Here is a 14,041-nt window from a genome sequence, read left to right on the forward strand (position 1 = left end):
TTTCTTTCTTTTATGACATAAGGAGTACCCCTTGAAGATGAGGGCATCGGTCTCGAGGGCCCATAGTGGACCCCAGAGTCCTACCAACATCTATCAAGGCGATAGATTCCTCAAAGGTCTTTTTCTGAAGCTTTTAGACACCAGTGTTCACCCCATGGAAACCAAGGCATTGGCCCCAAGGTGCTAAGACAACCCCAGGTCCTACCAAGCATTCCACATGGCTGTAGACACATCATGTCTCAATTTACTTTGTATGTATATATATATATATATATATATATATATATTTTATGGTATATTTTCATAAATTTTTTATTAATCCTAGCACCTAGCTCATATCTAAGAGGTAGCTACCACTAGGGATAACTAATATACCTTGAAAGCATAAGAACTTGGCATATTCCATTGGTATATATCCTACACTGTCTTTAGATAGAAATATCTTTTACTAAGTCTTCTAAGAGTCTAGAATTCACTCACCATATTTTAACAACTAATCAAAAACTTAAACCAGCCCACATTGTGTGAACATGCAAACCATATATTCAAAAGATAAAAGCACTTAAAGAAATAAAGATTAAGATTTGAATACACCTGTTGTAGTGCCCTGTTGATGTTGTTCGTTTGCATTGATGCATTGCTGATTTTGTGCAGATTGCTCCTCCTTGATCTTTGTAGGCATAGCATGTCTCCCCCCTTCCTAATTTGTGTGCACGGTAGGTGGACTATTGGGGCGTGTTTGATGCTCTTGTTAAGCTGAGATCTCTGCAAAATTTTTATTAACAAACAAGGAAAGAAAAGAAAGGAATAAAATTTGCCATTGGTGCCAATCACCGAATATAGCCGAGGGGAAAAACCCAATGGGAGAAAAGTGCCCTGGCTTGTCGATCTTATTGTGGAGTCACTGAGCTTACCCTTGCGCTGGTGGTGGATCCGTGTCCTTATCTGCTGGAAAGATGGTATCGATTTCCTCAGGATGCAGGGACAACCCCTCACAAAAACCGGCCTCTGGAGAAGGTGGTAGAGGAAGGAGTGCTTCCTCACTAAAATATGGCATTGGTTCTATGGGAAGGTTAAGGAGACAATTTCGATTTTGGAACTGCGCAATATAGGTACTCATATTGATCCAATATTGACATGTTGAGGCTTGGAGAAGGAGGGCTTGTAAGATCGGTGGTTACAAGTCATTTAAGCTTGTATCCCTCCATTGTTGTGCTTGAACCTCCTCAGGTAATCTACGTTGATTTGGTCCTCTCTCTGGTATTCTCACATTAAGAAGATTATGGCGTTGAGGCTTGGGGAAGGAGGGCTTGTAAGATCGGTGGTTGCAAGTCATTTAAGCTTGTATCCCTCCATTGTTGTGCTTGAACCTCCTCAGGTAATCTACGTTGATTTGGTCCTCTCTCTGGTATTCTCACATTAAGAAGATTATGGCGTTGGGGTGTAATTCCCACAATTTGCTTCATTAAGCCCGTGCCATATCGTCTAAAGTAAGAGCGGCATATCCAACAAATATGTGAAGCTTCTCCTAATACGAGTCTTGCACACTCTTGACAATGTGGAAATGGGTGATGCTGTTGATAGAATAACGTGACAAAGTGATGCCCACAGCAATTTTCACCTAAGGGAGCATAGAAGTACCTAGAATGTGTTTGAAACGGAGGAGCACTATAACCCCCGCGATGATCAGGTCGAGTACTATCAGGGTCTATGCATGGTGGACATGTATCTCGCCAAATATCCATCAGGAGTTATCTGGACGTAGAACAATGAAATTTAGAACACTCATATCCATCATTACAATTCCAATCAAAAACAAGATTATCTCAAAAAGAACACATCTTCTAAAGGCATAAGGAACTACATTATTCAAACATTGATTTACCAAAGAGCTTCAATTGTAGTGTTAATGCCTTATCTTTGGTTTTTGGTATGTCCTTCTTAGGTGGGGATTTTAGCAATTGTCTTGGAATTTGAGCAAGATAAGAGGATTTAGGCATTGAAATGCTAGAATCTATGCTCAAATGAGACTCATTTGGACTTGTCTTAGGTACACAAGTTGATGGTTGAATTGTGTAATAAGGAGAAATTGGGACAACCGGTGTTTCATTACATGTTTTAGGAAGATCAACACAAGTAGATTTGTAGGTGCTATCACAGCCACCTTTCCTTTCTTGAAGAGTTTGTGTTGATTTCTTTTGCACCCACTGATATGGAAAATCAAGGGTGGCTTTTGGAATCTTTCTGAAACACTCTTTTACCCCTAGCAAAGCATGGCATTTTGGAAGCCAAATTGCTGTTGCACCCTCATAATAGCCTTGTGCTTTAAGAACATGTTTTGGGACCCATCGAGTAACAATTCGAGGTTTGGGCTTGGAAATGATGTGCTTTGTAGGAGACTTGGCAACTGGACTAGATGGTACAAGTTTGTACGCATCTTTGGGTAGCCACATTGATAATTCCTTCTTGCCCGGCCTTCTTTGAGCAGCAACTAGAGTAGTTGGAACATGCCAGCCATGGCCCTCACTTGAGTACTCATCAATTATCCACATCATTTGTTTTGGAGCTTCAAGAGCAGATTTTGAGAGTGGGTTGTGTAAGGTAGAAACATTACCCCTTTGACAAGATAAAGCTCGTGGAGTAGCAGATCCCAAGATGCAATCAGAATCAATTTGCAACTTGTATTGTCTATTCTTCCAATCTAATGAGCAATTGGTAGCACTTAACCACGATCTACCGAGAACAACCTCTACTACTGCCTTGGACTTACGTGCCACATAAAAGGGCACTGACATCTGGTGATCCTGAATGGTCATCATAATGACACATTTTTCCTCTATAGGGTTATTTTCTCCTGAGAAGCTTCGTAGGTCCACAGGAATTTGCACAAGTGGTGGTTGACCCAAGGCTATCCAGGTGTCAAACAAGAGAACATTATAATCTGTACCAGAGTCAATTAAGGCAGAGACAAAGTAGGTAGTCTCATGAAGATGAAGGCACACTTGAATATTGAATGGATCGACATATGGTTCATCAGTAGCCAACTGTATGGCCAACATAGAAGCTTTGCAATGCTCCTTGGCTTTTGCAACTCTAGCTTTAGCCTCCTCTTGAGCCTGACGTTTAAGTAGGTCAAGTGCTTCTTTCCGTGTTTGTGCAGCATGCATCTGTTGAAGCATGGCTTCAGTTAACGGTTCATTATATTTCTTGAGATGACTTCCATTAATGAAGTTAGGGATTTGCTCACCTTCTAGTGTCTCTAAACGCACGGCACCACTTGGAGTAAGCTCATTAATCACAAACGGTCCTAGGCCACGTTTCTTGAGCTTTCTCTTATGCTTCTTAAGTGTGTACAAGAGCACAAGGTCTCCTTTTTTGAATCGGCCAGTTGTTACATTTCTATCATACCATTGCTTCTGTCTCCTCTTCTCAGCATACATCCCCATTACCGCCAATAAGCGGGTCTCATCAAGCTTTTCCAATTCGTCAACGCGTTGTGAAAGCTCATGACCAGTCCAATCCAATTGTTTAGCTACTCGTAGAGTAGGTACAAGAAATTCAATGGGAAGAATTGCGTCTAATCCAAAAGCAAGCTCAAATGGGGTTGTGCCCACAGATGTTTTATAGGCTGTCCTATATGCCCAAAGAATTGAGTGCAACTTTTGCTCCCAATCAGTCCTATGTCCCTCAACAATCTTTGTGAGTGCTGTGCAGAGAATCTTGTTAGTACTCTCAGCTTGTCCATTGGTCTGGGGATGATAGGGTGCAGAACGCTTGTGAATAAATTCTTGAAGCAAAAATTCTATGACTTCATTTACAAAGTGTACACCTTGATCACTAACGATCTCAATAGGTAAGCCATAGCGTGTAAACACGTACTCATACAAGAACTTGGTTGTGGTTCTGGCATCATTTTTGACTGTTGCCTTTGCCTCAACCCATTTGGTCAAATAGTCAGTTGCAACTATAATATATTCAGCATGCGTGTGACGAGCTGGAGGTTTAATGGGATCGACAAAATCAATACCCCATTTTGCAAAAGCTCGTGTGCTTAACATAGGCCGCAACGGCATATTGTCCTTTGTGATGGGAGGTTTGGTCCTTTGACAATCGTCACAACGTTTCACATATTCTTCGGCATCCATTTGTAGGGTTGGCCACCAAAGCCCAGACCACCTAATCAACTTAGCTGTGTTATTGCCCGAAAAATGTCCACCCCCACCAACACCTGCATGTGCATGAGTTAAGATTTTCAGATAGTCAGCTTCACATACACACATGCATAAGTTGCCATCCTTGCCCCTCTTGTAGAGTTGGCCCTCTATCAGCATATAGTTTGCCGCTTCAATTTTAATAGCATGCTTTCGATGTTTAGGAATTTTTTAATCCATATGACCATGCTGAAGATAGTCCAAAATATGCTTACTCCAACTTGGTGTAGTTGAAATTTGGAATAATGTGACATTATGAATTGGCTTCTGAATTTTACATGAAGCACAGTTACGAACAAATGTTTCAGCATCTACATGCATGGTAGGCCACCATTGCCCATCCTGAGAAATACGTCGCACACAAGTAGTAGCTGATGCATGGATTCCATCGATACCCGCATGTGCCCATTCCAAGATTTCCTCATATTGGTCAGGGTTAGGTATAAGCCGCAACACTCCATCATTACCCTGACGATATAATCTCCCTGAGATTAACGTGAATGGTCGCCATAGGTCCACATTAGGACCCGCTAGTTGTATCTGCCCACTTGTCAAAATTTCTAAAATGGATTCAGACCATTTAGGAGCTGTCTCTACAAGGAAAAGTGTTGAATCTAACATATCATCATCCACACCCACAGGAGCTTCGCCAGAGGTGATTCGAGACAAGTGATCTGTCCTAAGATGAGTTGTTCCTTTTCAAACTGCCACTTCAAAATCAAACTCAAGAAGGATGATAAACCACCTTACTATCCTTCCAGTTGCACAAGGCTTATTTACCAAATATAGCAATGCTTGATGGTCCATAAAAAATATGAATTTGTTTGCCAAAAGGTAATGGCGAAACTTTTTCACTGCATATATCATGGACAATCCTTCTCTTTCTGTTGTGGTGTAATTCTTCTCAGCATTGTTCAACTGTCGACTAGCATATGAGATTGGGAAATCCTTATTGTGTTCTCCCGATTGAGCCAAAATACATCCAATTGCAAAGTTTGAAGCATCAATATGGACATGAAAGATTTGGTTCCAATCTGGTGCCCGTAAGATGGGTACAGTCACTAATGCTTGCTTCAACTTTTCAAAGGATTCCTCACACTCATCAGTCCAATTAAACTTTACAAGAAGAGCATATAATGGTCTACTAGGACAGCATACATGTAGATGAATCTACGGTAATAGCCACAATGTCCCATGAATGTTTGTACCCCTTTAGGGTTGATAGGCCGAGGTAATGAGACAATGACATCAATTTTATCCATATCTGTTGAAATCCCATTGCGAGAAACAATATGGCCCAAAATTTTCCCTTATCTTACCATGAATTTGCACTTGTCAGGATTCAAGCATATACGATAAAGTTGACACTTTTGAAACACAAGTCTCAGGTGTTCTATATGATCATCACGCTCTTGTGAGTGAACACATAAATCATCCATGAAAATCTCAAGAAATTGCCTAAGGTACTCCTTGAATACATGACTCATTAACCGCTGAAAGGTTGCTGGTGCATTTGTTAGACCAAATGGCATAACACGATAGGCAAAGATGCCATCTTCAGTAGCAAAGGCTGTCTTGTGTTGATCCTGTGGATCAATTGACACTTGATTGTAACCGGAGAATCCATCCAAGAAACTATATGCCTTTTTCCCTGCAACTCGTTCCAGAACATGATCCGTGATTGGAAGTGGGTAATGATCACGCACAGTAGCTGCATTTACCTTCTTGAGGTTTACACATACTCGAAGTTTTCCATTTTTCTTGGGCACCATACAATAGGGGAGACCCATTCAATGTGTTCAATCTCATAGATAAATTCTGCCTCCAAGAGCTTGTCTATTTCTTCCTTTATCTTCCGTGCAAAATTTTCATTGTAAGTATAAGGACGTTGCTTGGAGGGTTTTGCATCCTCTCGCAATGGAATTGTATGCTGACATATGCTTGGATCAACTCCTTTGAGGTCTTTATAACTCCAAGCAAAAACATCGCGATACTCCTTTATTGTTTGTATTAATAACTTCTCCTCATCTAAGGACAAGTCTGTGGCAATCCACACATAGCGAGGCTCTTCTCCTGGCTTAGCAATATCAATCTTTTTTGCATCTTCTGGACCATCGTATGAAATCCCTGGCATGCTTGGTTTTTGTCGCATGGGCTGTTGAAGAACAATCTTCCAATCTTAAAGAGTGTACTGCGTGAAATTGGGAGGAACATTGAGACCTTGTTCTTGTCCACTTGAGTCTTCACTCATTGAAGACCATGCGGTTTTGAGCTCTCCTTTGCCATCTTACATCGGATTTTTTTGTTTAACCGTTGTCTTTGCACTTCCGACACTCTCTTTTGAATCGGTTTTAGACTTGAGTTTTGGTTTTTGTTTCTTCGTTTTTTTACGATTTTTGCTAACAGTTGTTAGCTTTTCTCCCGCTTGGAATCCATATGATCGTTTTATTTGGTCTTTGATACTGTCTTGTGCTTGGACATAGTATAGATATCCATTCTTTCCTGAGAAGTGAGGTGGTGGTCGAGAGTTTTCACTCTTAGACTCCTCCTTTTCTTTTTGTAGTCTCTCACGTTGTTCCCGCTCATCTTGTTTACGGATTCTTTTATGGCTCTTACAGCATTTACGTTTAGGTCGGCTTCGAGGGATCTCTACTTGAACCTCCCTTCCTCTCAAGAGTAGGCGTGCCTTTCCTAACTCATCCTTAGGGATTGTCACATCATTATTAAAATCAGAGTCCCAGCCATCTTCCTTATCAGCATCATTAGCAGATTCGAGTGTCAAATCCTCCACTGAGACTTCCTCGACATGCATAGCTATTGTGGATGTATCCCTATAGTATAAATCATCTAGAAGGGCACGTGGTTGTACCATTCGTATAGGAATAATGTCATATCCATCTGAGTCACAAAATTGAATTGGCTTCGGTAAAGCACATGTCGATAATGTTGCAAGGACATGACTCCATTCTAATGGATCAATTAAATGCTCAGGGAAGGGTTGAGGAATGTATGCCTCGTCTGATACACTTCGATTACCCTTAAGTCTCTCAGTGTTGAAATCCCTACATGAGGCTCCACACATCCACAGATCTTCTCGCCCATCTGACAATGTAACTCTTGAGCCCTCAGATGAAGAAGAATCAAACTCATCTATTGGAGACCTTGTTACATCACGATATGAGTGATTCCTTAGGTTGACCCTTGTGATGACAGAATCATGTCGGAGGTACAAATAATTGTATCCCCAATCTTGAATCATTTGAAATTGTCGCATGAATGGTCTACCCAATATCACTTCATAGTTTGGATGTTTTCCAAAATCCACTACTGCAAAGGTGTGCTCATATTCAATCCCACATGTGGTGACCAATATGTTCTCAAGCAACCCAAGGGGATGTTCTAAGCTTCCATCTGCTAGCTGCAAGCGCATCCTGGTACTCCTAATAGCTGGTTTGCCCCACTTTTCCCAAATGGACCTTGTCACAATGCCCACTCCTGCACCACTATCAAGTATTGCAGTTGAAGCTACTTTTCGCACTTCTAATGGGAGGGTAGCATTTCCCTGATCGTCCTCACAAAATTTTCCTACTTTGTTGATAGGAACTGGCATAACATGCTTTGTCTCAGGGTGTATAGTACACTCATGGTGACCCTTTTGTAGCAATACCTGCTCTGACAAACATGTGGCAATATCATTCCACAACTCAGGTCGAATTTTTATCAAATCAAGCAAAAGTAAGGTACAAGCCACTGGTGCTGACAAAATAGCTTGCATGATACTCATATACTTCTCCTTTGTCAACCTTTTATGCATGGAGGGTATCCTCAAGGTTTGAGAACAGTTCTCATATTCTCCCAGATATGATGGTAAGGTTTTCATTGTATGCTTACTTCTAGGAGAAACAATTGTTTGAACTTCCTCCTGGATGCTTGGGCGTCCAAAGTTGTTTTCCGTGTCCCTGGTAAAATCCACCTCAGAGAATGGAGGCGAACTAATAGAAGACATGTTCTCATTAACTTTCTCATGAACTGCGGCCCACATCTCATTTGTTATGTCCTCATTAGCATCAATAACTTCATCATTGCATGGGAAGACAAGGCTAGGTGGTGGCAGATTACCTCCTTTCAATTGGGTGTCAATTGGTGCAGACCTTTCGCTATGAGCTTGTGAAATGAGCTCACTTTTCATTTCCCGACTTGATGACACTTCTGGTATGGTTTCTAATGTTGGCTTAAGAGAAGTCGGGCCCCGAGGAATAGGTGGTGGTGGTCCCTCAAGTATTGACTGAGCTTCCCTAATGAGTTGCTGATGTACAGCTAGATTGATCTTCTCCTCACGAGGGTTGGGGTATTCTTGAAGCTTCTTGGGTAGCTCAGATAAAGCTGCAATGCGACTTCTATGAGCATCAATGATGGCCTCTAGAGTCTCATTCACTTTATCCACAAAAACAGAACCCCCAGAACTATCCTCAGTCGTACTAGCCTCATTTTGTTTAGTACTAGGCCCAGGTTGAGGTTGATGCTCCTCATGCACTTCTTGGGATGTAAAAGTTTTATCCCTCATGTTTTGTTTAGAGGCTTCTTGAGAACTAGTGGATGCACTTTTAGTTTGCTTGTTTCGGTTCTTCTTCCTCCGAGTGGTTTTTTTTCTATTGGACTATAGGGTCTTGTCCACTAGATTTGTCTTTGCATCCCTAGTTCGAGGTGTCTCAACAGTTTGTATTTCGGCATTTCGTGTCTGTGATCTAGTCATGACTCTAAGTGGCACGACATCCTCATTCTCAGATGAAGGTGGTGATGGAACTGCCCCTACAAGGTTGAGTGAGACCTTTGGTTGAGAGATGCCTTCCTCATGTGGTTTCAGCAGACAATCCTTTGGGAAGTGTTCTACACAACACCCTAGACAATATCTTTCAATTGGTGGAAACTGTTGTACTGTTGTATTGGATCGAGATGCTTGCCTTGAGCGATGTGGACAATCACGAGCCCAATGGGGTTCTCCGCACTCATAACAGGGGCCCATTGGTTTGGCCTCTACTTTCCTTGGCTGCCATTGACCTGAGGGGCCTGGAGTCCTAGGTTGGTAGCCGCCTAGCAACATTAAAGAGTTTTGTTCCCCTGGTTGAGTGTCCAGTGCTGGGCTTGGGTATGCGGGACTTTCAAAGATATTTTCTTTGGATGAATATGATGCATATTCCTCCTCCACATAGCCTGGGTTTACCAAGTCTCTACACATATTTGAATTGTCGTAGTCAACAACCCTCACAGGAGCAATCCCAAGAGCAGGAGGTTGAGCACCAAGAACAGGTCGTGCTTGCTCTTGTGCCATCGGTGGCTTACGTTCAAAATTAGTATACTGTTGATACATTTGTGGAGCCACTCCACCCCTTGGCTGCTCACGTTCCTGTCTCATTCTTGCAATGCGAGTACATTCCTGTGTGGTATGGGTAAAGTTCCAAGCACAGGCTTGGCACCACTTCTTTGAGGGTTGGTTTGTGACTAGAGGAGAAAAGGTATTACATTCCTCTGTTTTATGGTTACCGCCACATGCTCCACAAAGATGAGGACCTATAGGTATTACACTCCTCATTCTCTGCTACTGTTGTTGTGGCTGCATGGGTGGACGATAGGTCTGTCCCAATCTCCTTAGTACTAGGTTAGCTATCTGGTCTGGATTTACTAGCGCGCTAGACCCTGAACTTTGGTCATCACCCCACTGATCTCTAGGTTTCACCTCTGGGCCAGAACCATCTTGGAATTTGAAGTTATCGGTGAAATCCATAGCATCATGGCAACACTCATTGAAATTTGTATGCTTCTTCGCATAGAGATGTGTATGCAGTGTTGAATTTTTGAGTCCTTTTAAGAAGAGAGAAATTAATCGCGGGCTTCTCATCTTCTGGGCGCAACGATTAATGTACTGCTTCATTCTATTTACACAGTCTCTAACACTCTCATTCTTGCCTTGCTTGAAAGAGTAGATGTGTGCTACCGTGTCATGTTGAATTCCCATCAAGGAAAAAGCAGCAATGAATCTCTCTTCCAAAACTCGTAAAGAAGATTTGTCTGAAGCCTCTAATGCCTGAAACCAAGCAAGGGCTTTTCCCTCAAGAGTGAGTCCAAATCCTTCAATTTGAGTATGCTTATCAGCCACTTGCTCAACTCGAACTGCTTGCCTAAATGCTGCTACATGGTCGTATGGATCTCCCGACCCTTCATACTTCTTTACCAGTTTCTGAAGAGTTGATGGCCTTACTTGTCTTGAATACTCATCATAGGGCCTACGGCCTCTCACTCTCAATGGGAATTGTTCCTCTCTTTGGTAAGATGGTCCACATGCATCCAAAATTGGTGTGGGTACCCTATTACCAACCTCACCAAACCCCTCCAAAGATCTTGTCACCCGCATTTCACGAGGTGCATTAATGGGAGGCCGAGTTGGCTCCCCTACCCTCCGATTGTTATAGTGAGAAAGATGTTGTGGTGTGAGCGGTGGTCGCACATTTGGTGTAGGACGATATCTTGGTGCTAGAGTTGGGCTACTAGCAGTGGTCCACTTGGATGTTGAAGGTCCACTTGGATGTTGAAGGTCCCTCTCTAGTGAACTCTCGTAGGGGAGGAGCAACAGTTTCTCCAAGAAAGGCTGTCTCTCCTGGTTTGGCTGTATTTGTTGAGAACACTTCCATGAATAATGGTTGTCCTTTCCACGTGAGCTCCCGAATCTCTTTCCAATCTAAGGTTCGGTATTCATTGGCCCATTTATCAATTATTCTGTTCATGTGTCCTGCAAGCTTCTCAACTACCACCACAAGAGCTAGAGGAAAATCTAGCTGTGGCAATCTAGTTGTGGCATAATATCCCTCTAACGAGTCCTTATAGACCTCTTGAAGTGGGTCATCCTGTAAGACCTTTGTCACTGGAATTTGTCGTACAAACTCCCATTGGTTCTCAGCCCCCTGATCCATTTTACTCTTGCCTTTCCTATCCCTTTCCAAATTTAGATCTACAAGAAGTAAATCATCTATGGATGGCTTTGAGGACTGGGCATTGGAGGGTCCAGGCATGTCCGGCTCAATGAGCCAATCATCTCTAGACTCCCTTGCTCTGGAAAGTTTTGATAAGTCTAAAAACTCGGTTTTAGAGAGCTCCCCTAATTTGTCTACATTTTCTGGATGGTAGGTGACTTCGTAGCGAACACCATCTCCACCCATGTACATGTTACCCTGGTCATTGACTAGAGGTGCTCTATCAAGTTCTGAGAAAATGTCTGCGATCTTAACAAGATACCGTTGTTGTGGATCCCTAAAGATCTCAGCTCCTTGAGCATTTGTGTAGACATATTGGAGTCTCACATTGAGTGTTAACCCCATGGTGTCGGCTTCAAATGGATTAAAAGATCTTGCGGGTGTCCTATTTGGGGCTACGGACTGACTATTTGACGGCCCAAGATTATCCATGGACAATGAACCAGTTGTTCTGGAGGAAAGGGTATCGGATTGGGATTCAGAAAGGGTTTCAGCAATATCTGCCAAATTTCCTACCGATTGGGTCCCACTTTCCTGCGTAGGTACTCTAGAAGGTGCCCTAGGCCCTATAGCAGAATCTATAAGACGTCCCGACCGCAAGTGCATAAGGTCAAATTTTTTTGGTTTTTTATGTGTTTTTGTTTTGTTTTGTTTTTTTTTTGTTTTTGTTTTTTTTTAATATATATATATATATATATATGTATATATATATATATGTATATATATATATATGTATATATATATATATATATATATATATTTAACCTACCTAATCACTAAATGCAACTAAAATGAGTATGTGTGGTGTAACTATCTATCTTATTTTTTATTATTATTTTTTTTAAATGATTTTTATTTTTTATATGATTTTATGTTTTTACTTTTTTTTTAATTACAAAAATTATGAATCACGCTAAAAAAAATACTAATTATGCACAAAGTTACAAAAATTAAAAAATGCAGGTTACACTAATTATGCAAAAAAATTAAAAAAATGAAGAATTATAAAATATGCAAAAAAGTAGACTCCTAAAAAACACTTAATTTATAGAATTTTTTTTTAATATTTCTTTTCTCTTGTTTTCTTCTGTTTTCTTCTCCTTTTGTTTTTTTTTTGTTTGTTTGTTTGTTTGTTTTTTTTTTAAACTAATAAATTTCGTGCCAATTACAAAAAAATATGAATCTACTAATTATGCACGCAATTACAAAAATTCTAAAAAAAATAAAAATAAAAAATGCAAGCTACTTTAATTATGCAAGACTTTACAGAAATTTAAATAATGAACAATGGATTCAAAATACAAAAATAAAAAATTATTTTTCTTTTTTAAAAAAAAATAAATTTATTGTTTTATGATTTCTTTTCTCTTTTTTCTTTTTTTTTCTTTCTTTTTTTATATTTCTTTTTCTTCTTTTTTTTAAAAAAAATTATATATATATATTTTTTTATTGTTTTGTTGTTTTTATTTATTTTTTTTTATTATTTTTTATTTAAAAATATAAAAACATGAAAAATAACTAAATAAAAAAATAAAAATAAATAAAAATAAAAAATTCACTAACCTTATCCGTCGCCTCGCGGCCTCGCCGGATTTTGTGCTGAATCCACGCGTTTTTTTCAATGCTTTGCCAGCTGCACGCCTTCTTCTTCACCACCGCCTTTCCTGCAACTTCATCACTCCCACTGCGCTTTCTGCCTGCGCTCTTACACTCCAACTACCGCGTCGGTTGCAGACGACGCTCCACAGCCCTTGCAGACGACGCTGCGCTCTTGCCGACTCTTCCACGTTAATGTATAATATATATATATATATATATATATATATATATATATATATATATATATATATATATATATATATATATATATATATATAAAAGCCGCCTTCGCCCTCCCGGATTCTGCTATGCCTTTGCCTCCGCTCTTACACTCCAACTGCCGCGTCGGTTGCAAACGACGCTCCACAGCCCTTGCAGACGATGCTGCGCTCTTGCCGACTCTTCCACGTTAACTCTTGCCGACTCGTCGGTACGTTAACTCTTGCCGACTCGTCGGTTGCCGTCTGCAGTCTGCGCCCACTGCAGCTCCACACCTTCGGCTTCCACTTCTTTCTCTCGCTTTCAGCCTTCCACCGCTCGATGCAGCCAACGCCAGCCGCTTCAGGCTGCTCACGTCAGTATATAAAATATATATATTTATATATATATATTTCTTTAAAAGCCGCCTTACTGCGTTTTCAACTGGCCGCCTTACAGATGCACATATATATATATATATATATATATATCTCTATTTATCTTTGCTGCAGACGCCTCCCCATCAAGCAACAAAACAACAAAACAATAAAAGAAAGGCCGCCTCCAACACTTCCTACCTACCTCTCGCCCACCCCGTCAAAGATGCAACAACAGAAAGTACTTAAATCTGAATAATGGCGGGATTTCTCTACCGCAATGGGGTTTTAATTTTTTTTGCTTCTAATCAAAAAACAGAAAACACACAAGGCGCCCTTGAGATCACACACTCAATGCCCTTGCAAACTCTACTCTAATCTACCCTAATCCACGATTTTGCAATCAATGGAGCACTTAGTAAGAAGTAATGGTTAACACCCTTCACTAACTTAGGTGTGCGTTCCCTGGCAGCGGCGCCATTGTTTGGGACATCATAGCATAGCGGAGGCTACACTCCAACCCACACACTTTGTCAATCCGTGAATGCAACCCGGTTAGCGCATAGAGGCTATCCCGAATGGGAGAAGATTAGTTAACCACACACTAATGACTTCTAGTCCTACTCAATCC

The sequence above is a fragment of the Cibotium barometz genome, chromosome 26 (genome assembly GCF_041138505.1).
Source record: "Cibotium barometz isolate CiBa-2024 chromosome 26, ASM4113850v1, whole genome shotgun sequence".
In the NCBI taxonomy this organism is placed as follows: Eukaryota; Viridiplantae; Streptophyta; class Polypodiopsida; order Cyatheales; family Cibotiaceae; genus Cibotium; species Cibotium barometz.